Source organism: Phyllobates terribilis, unplaced genomic scaffold (assembly GCF_046119375.1).
Source record: "Phyllobates terribilis strain yellow unplaced genomic scaffold, ASM4611937v1 Scaffold_25__1_contigs__length_18738178, whole genome shotgun sequence".
Lineage (NCBI taxonomy): Eukaryota > Metazoa > Chordata > Amphibia > Anura > Dendrobatidae > Phyllobates > Phyllobates terribilis.
In genome coordinates this window covers 14,337,213-14,343,588 of record NW_027362785.1, presented here as the reverse complement: position 1 = coordinate 14,343,588, position 6,376 = coordinate 14,337,213, and positions in this window count along the sequence as shown.

Here is a 6,376-nt window from a genome sequence, read left to right as displayed (position 1 = left end):
AGGAGTAAAGAAGGTCACGGAAGATGTCGTTGACCAGTTCTTGGAAGACGGCGGGAGCATTGCAGAGACCGAAGGGCATCACACGGTACTCATAGTGTCCGTCCCGGGTATTAAATGCTGTTTTCCACTCGTCTCCCTGACGGATACGGACCAGGTTATAAGCTCCACGTAGATCCAGCTTGGAGAAGATCCTGGCGCCTTTAAGACGATCAAATAACTCAGAGATGAGCGGAAGGGGGTATTTATTTTTAACCGTGATCTGATTGAGTCCTCTATAGTCAATACAGGGGCGTAGCGAGCCGTCTTTCTTTTTGACAAAGAAGAATCCGGCTCCAGCCGGGGAGGTAGATTTCCGGATAAATCCCCTAGCCAGATTCTCTTCAATGTACTCAGACATGGCCCGGGTCTCGGCTGCAGACAACGGGTAGATACGCCCACGGGGAGGAGTGGTGCCAGGTACCAGGTCGATCGGGCAGTCATATGGCCTATGGGGTGGCAATGTCTCTGCTTCCTTCTTACCGAAGACGTACGCATAGGGCCAGTAAGGAGCCGGGAGACCTGGTAAATTAGCTGGAGTAGGCGGAGGGCGAACTGGGCGGACCGGAACCAGGCAGGTCCTATGGCAGTCTGGACCCCATCGGAGTACTTCACCGGATCGCCAGTTCAATACGGGTTCGTGTGTCTGGAGCCAAGGTAGACCTAGCAACAGGGAGTGAGAAAGTCCGGACAACACATGGAATGAGATTTCCTCAGAGTGCAGCATTCCCACCTGCAGGGTTATGGGTTCAGTGACGAGCAGGATGGTCTCCGAGAGAAGTCTTCCATCCACGGAGGCGACTGATAATGGTTCAGCCAGGGACTTGGTGGGAATACGGTATCTCTCTACCAGAGACTGGGAGATGAGGTTTCCAGCAGCTCCAGAATCCAGGTGGGCCAGTTCAAAGTGACGGTTTTCTCCCCAAGCAATAGAGACCGGTAAAGTCAGAGACGGAGAGGACTTACTTTTGTCTAGGACGACCTCTCCGAGCGGTCCTAGACACTGGCGTTTCCCGGCTTCTCCGGGCAGGAACTGATGAAGTGCTCCATACTGCCACAATAGAAACAGCTTCCCTCGGCTCGGCGAGATTCTTGGCGAGATTTGACCATCTTGGTCTGGTCGATCTGCATAGGTTCAGGCGAGGGCGCCCGCGGAGTGACTGATTGAGAGGGCAGGTCTCAGGGAAGTAGGAGCAGAGCAAGAAAAGTCTTTCTCCCGGGTAGTCTCTTTGGCACGTTCTTGGAACCGGATGCCAATCCGCGTAGCTAGTGACACCAGGTCATCCAGAGTGGTAGGAATGTCCCGACCAGCTAACTCGTCCTTAATCCGACCGGAAAGACCCTCCCAGAAGACGGACACCAGAGCCTCATTTTCCCAGGCAACCTCAGAAGCGAGGGTGCGGAACCGTATGGCATATTGGCCCACGGTGAGACTCCCTTGGCGGAGACGTAGCAGTGAGGAGGCAGAAGAGGTTTTCCGTCCAGGTTCATCGAAGACTTTCCGGAAAGCAGCGAGGAAAGACGGCAGGTCGGACACCAGGGGATCCCCTCTCTGCCACAGGGGATTTAGCCATGCCAGTGCCTCCCCAGTAAGATGGGACATGATGAAGGCCACCTTGGCTCGATCGGAGATGAACTGATATGCCAATAGCTCAAAGTGCAGGGTGCACTGGTTTATGAAACCCCGAGCTAAAGTAGGTTCGCCGGCAAAGCGTGGAGGTGCCAGAAGCCGAGGTCCATAGTCGGGTACCATGTTATTAGTGGGCAGTGGAGCTGCCGGATTGCGAGTCATGGCACTGGCGGTGGTTGCAGGCAGAGCAGTCAGAGTGTCCAGGCGAGAATTGACTTTCCGCAGGTGACCCAGGATGGACTCCTGTTGGGACCTCTGACGGGACAGTTCATGACACAGGTCCGAGAGCGAGGGAGCTTGGGTGCCACCGGGTTCCATGGCCCGAGCAAACTGTAACGGGTCTGGGAGGCGGAACCTCTGAGCTACTATACAAGGGGGCGGTCCTTGTAAGGGAGCGGGTGGCGACCAGGCAGGCAGTCACAGCAGGGGACCGGGACAGTCTCTAGAAGAACGGGCAGGAGGTCACGGCAAGTGACCGGGGCAGTCTCTGGATGAACGGGCAGATGGTCACGGCAAGTGACCGGGGCAGTCTCTGGGTGAACGGGCAGATGATCACGGCAAGTGACCGGGGCAGTCTCTGGGTGAACGGGCAGATGGTCACGGCAAGTGACCGGGGCAGTCTCTGGGTAAAGGGTTGGTACGACCTGTGGCGGCTGATGGTAGACGTGAGCACCCAGGTGAGCAGGCGAGAGTCTCTGGACAAACGGGTGGTCACAGCATGTGACGGCGGAGCCTCCAGGAAGACCAACAGACAGGCGGCAGATGAGCGCTCCCAGGTGAGCGGGCAGAAGTCTCTGGACAGGCGGGTGGTCACAGCACGTGACGGCAGAGCCTCCAGGTAGGCTAGCAGACAGGCAGCAGATGAGCGCTCCCAGGTGAGCGGGCAGGAGTCACTGGACAGGCAAGTGGTCACAGCACGTGACGGCAGAGCCTCCAGGTAGGCTAGCAGGCAGGTAGCAGATGTGCGCTCCCAGGTGAGCGGGCAAGCTGGTCCATAGACAGACTGACAGGAGTAGTAAGGCAGACCGTCGGACCTCAGGCTAGCAGGCAGGTAGCAGGATATCAGGCAGGAATTAGACAGCAGACTGGCAGGAATCTGGCAGGTATCTGGCAGGTAACTGGCAACGGGACCTGAGGGCTGAAGCAGAGTAGTGAACAGTGCTACAACATTGCTCGGGCACCTCCATTTTGGAGGAGGTGCCTTAAATATGGGAGGTCCTCCGGCAATTGGCCGGGGACTTCTTAGGACGGCGCGCGCGGTCCCTTTAAGAGAGGGGGAGCGCGCGCGCGCCCTAAGCACACTGCCGGGGAAGGAGCGAGTGCCGGAAGCAGCGGGGAGAGAAGCGCTGGAGGACGCCACGCCAGGAGCAGGGAGGTGAGAGGGACGGCGTCTCTGCCTAGTACGGGGCAGAGACGCCGATGCTACACGCAGCTGCGGAAGCCTGGGTTCAGCCAAGGTGCAGACCTCCAGCCGAACAGGGACTCATAGCCAAAACGCGTAGCCGGGCCTACGGAGGTGAAAACCAGCTTAAATGAGTCGAAATGTGTCGGGCCTGAGAGGTACCTCTCTCTCATATATTCTGCCGGTGGTGTGCAAAACTGGGTCTTTGCATGGAGTGTCACCCTATACCCACTTTAGGGACGCATGCAAAAAAGTGCCTGATCGCCTGGAACTGTCAGGCGGATTCGGCTCCCTGGAATTTCCTCATTCTGGTTCTTTTTCACTTTTTGTCTCTTTTTCGACATCTATTGGGCAGGCTGCATTACTGCAACCAGGGACACCTCAAAATACTTGGAACTGGTGAGCGGATTCAATTTACCAACGTTTGGCGGGTCCTGGAAGTCAAAATTCTGATTTCTGAAAAAGACTAAGTGTGAAGGACTCATCGGGCAAATCGCTCTGGAACTGAAATCGGATGCACTCACTGACATTTCCTACCTCTCTGGAAGTTTCCTGCACACAGATATTTCCCATAAGCTAACCTCGCAAACCAAATGTCTGAAAATGAGGTTCCTCTCATATAGCGCAATAGAACAAACGTATATGAGATAGGTTAGGTTTTTTCCGTCAACGCTGCTGATGCTTTTCAACCGTGCAGGTGGCTGCCTTATGGGTGCCTCAACCCCTGTGATGCCGTATAGAAGATACGGACGAATATATCCAGGTTTGAATATTTCCAGCAGCACTACAGGTGATTTGCACCCGTGCGAGCGACTCATCACCTGTTACGCGAGAGCAGTGATTAGCCGCTAGAGCGGAAACTAATCAGCCGAGCGGCTGATGCAGCCTGGATGTGTGCGGCAGAAATTCAGATCACCTCCGCTGCAGATGCAAGGACTTTAAAGCTCAATTTGACTGCGGGAAACGTGTCGCTATGAAGCGGTAAGTAGAAGTTATTCGTCGCCCACATATAGGAGAATGTAACCGCCACACCAGGCTGCGGCGGACCCCATGTTGCACGGTTGTAAAACCGCAGTGAACGTTTGTGTTGCTTATTTCCCCACATCCACCAACGTACACCGCTGACTTGCCCCGTGTGCCACAGGGTGACGAGATATCTGTCCACACATCTGAGAAGGGTGTGCATGAGGTCCGAAAGCGTCTCGGAGATAAAAAAAAACTTGGCTATCGCCAAAGATCGACTTAGACTTGTCGCGGCTAAGGGCACAGCTATACTATTCAGCGAGCTCAAGCCTCTGCAATCCCTGGAAGATGTGGTAGCATTTGTCGAAAGCCGTGGGTATTTTATAGTAAACAAACCTACATTTCAGTTAGAAAACATACCGCTGACCTCTGTAGGACAGACCCAGGCGCCAACAGACTGTTTGCCCCCATGCTACATGCCCCCTGTGGAGTCATATTCACATATGATGGACGCGCCTGTCCCTGAACAGTCTGCACACAATTTTGAGGGAGCCCCATGCCCCGAGTCGGACCCCATTGAGGCCATGGATGGCAGCACACAAAACATTCAGTCTAGGCAATGGAGAAACGAAAGCTCCCTGGCTAGAACGGCCGCCGGCTTGTATATGCGTCACTCAGTAAATAGCCCCATGTAGAAGAGCTTCCGCACATATTTGACAGTAACCCGTGGGGGGTCCCTAATTGTAACCAGGAGGTATCGAATGTTGCGCGGTTTCTTTTCTTTATCAACCCAAGATTTATAACTCTGGAGTACTTAACCAAACCCACAAAAGTGAATGATTTTTTTAAAAAACTCAGCAGCCTCAAACAATCGAACCAGACCTCCCTCAAAATACTGAAGCACATTCGGCGATTCACCACCTATCAGATGAGGGGCACACAACTGAGCATAGAGAATCCTCAGCTATACAGGGCGTGTGAGGTGTTTATGAACTTTACGGAGGACCTGCGTAAGACGTTGTACAGGGGAGTCTGCCAAGACTCAGTGAGCAAGAGGTACCCAATATTCTGAGAGATTTTTACCAAACATCGGCTGTTGGGTAGAAAAGTGCTATAACTGTATTTCACCCCACAGGTACGATACGCTGATGAAGCCCTCCAAGACACCGAATGACTGCCAGAAAATACTGGACGAAGCAAGACCTACATTTCTAGCGAGCATAGAGAATGTCCAGGACGGGGGATCAGAAGAGGACCGAAGGGAAGTTATTCTGTACCTCCAGGCCCTTCTGATTCTAAGACACCTCCAAAGGCCAGGTGTTGTTCGCAATTTGACCGTAAGTAGTGTTAGTCTGCATGGGCAGCGGTCATTGCGGAACCGTCTCAATCATCTCCCTTCTTTTTACACCTTAGGTTTCAGAGTGGAACGGGAGGACCTATCACATGTACCGCGGTGTTCGAAAGACGATTGTCGGTGTAAAAATACACAAATGTGCATCCACTCAAGTAGCATCGTTCATGCTTTCAGAGGAATAACATTCGGTAAGGTTTCTACAAGCCAGGGGACCCGGGCTACCCGACTCCACATGGGGTTGAAACCCCTCTGTTGTCCCCATGCAAAACTCGTTTGAGGTATACCCTCTGGCTCGAGATTAAGTTTTTTTTTCTTTTTCAGTGGTTCAAAGTCTATGCAGAACATATCAGACCTGTCATTGCTGCTGGCCGAGAAATCACAAACTTTTTTCTGACGTGTACCGGGAAGGTCGTAATGAACCCATCCGCTGCTCTCCGGCGTTATCATGAAAGGTGGGGGAAGAATATCCAGTGTGTAAATTATCATATGCAGCTACAGGCACTGATTGTTTTTCCTCCACAGCTACAGCCTTCCACATGTCACCAGCCATTTTGTACGACGTGTATGTGAAACGTGGACTCTCTCACGATATTCCGATTCCGAAAAACACTTATTCGCACGATATGTGGTCCACACAAATGGTATGGCTGAGAAAGTTTACCAGGAGAAAGCACTTGTGGATATGTGTCGTGCCCATGAATTGGTAATAAATTCGGGGCAGGCTGTTGGAGACGACAGCCAGGCTGATGGAGCCGAAAGGCTGGCTGATGGAGACGACAGCCAGGTTGATGGAGACGACAGGCGGGCTGATGGATACGACAGCCAGGCTGATGGAGCCAACAGGCTGGCTGATGGAGACGACAGCCAGGTTGATGGAGACGACAGGCGGGCTGATGGATATGACAGCCAGGCTGATGGAGCCGACAGGCTGGCTGATGGAGACGACAGCCAGGTTGATGAAGACGACAGGCTGGCTGATGGAGACGACAGC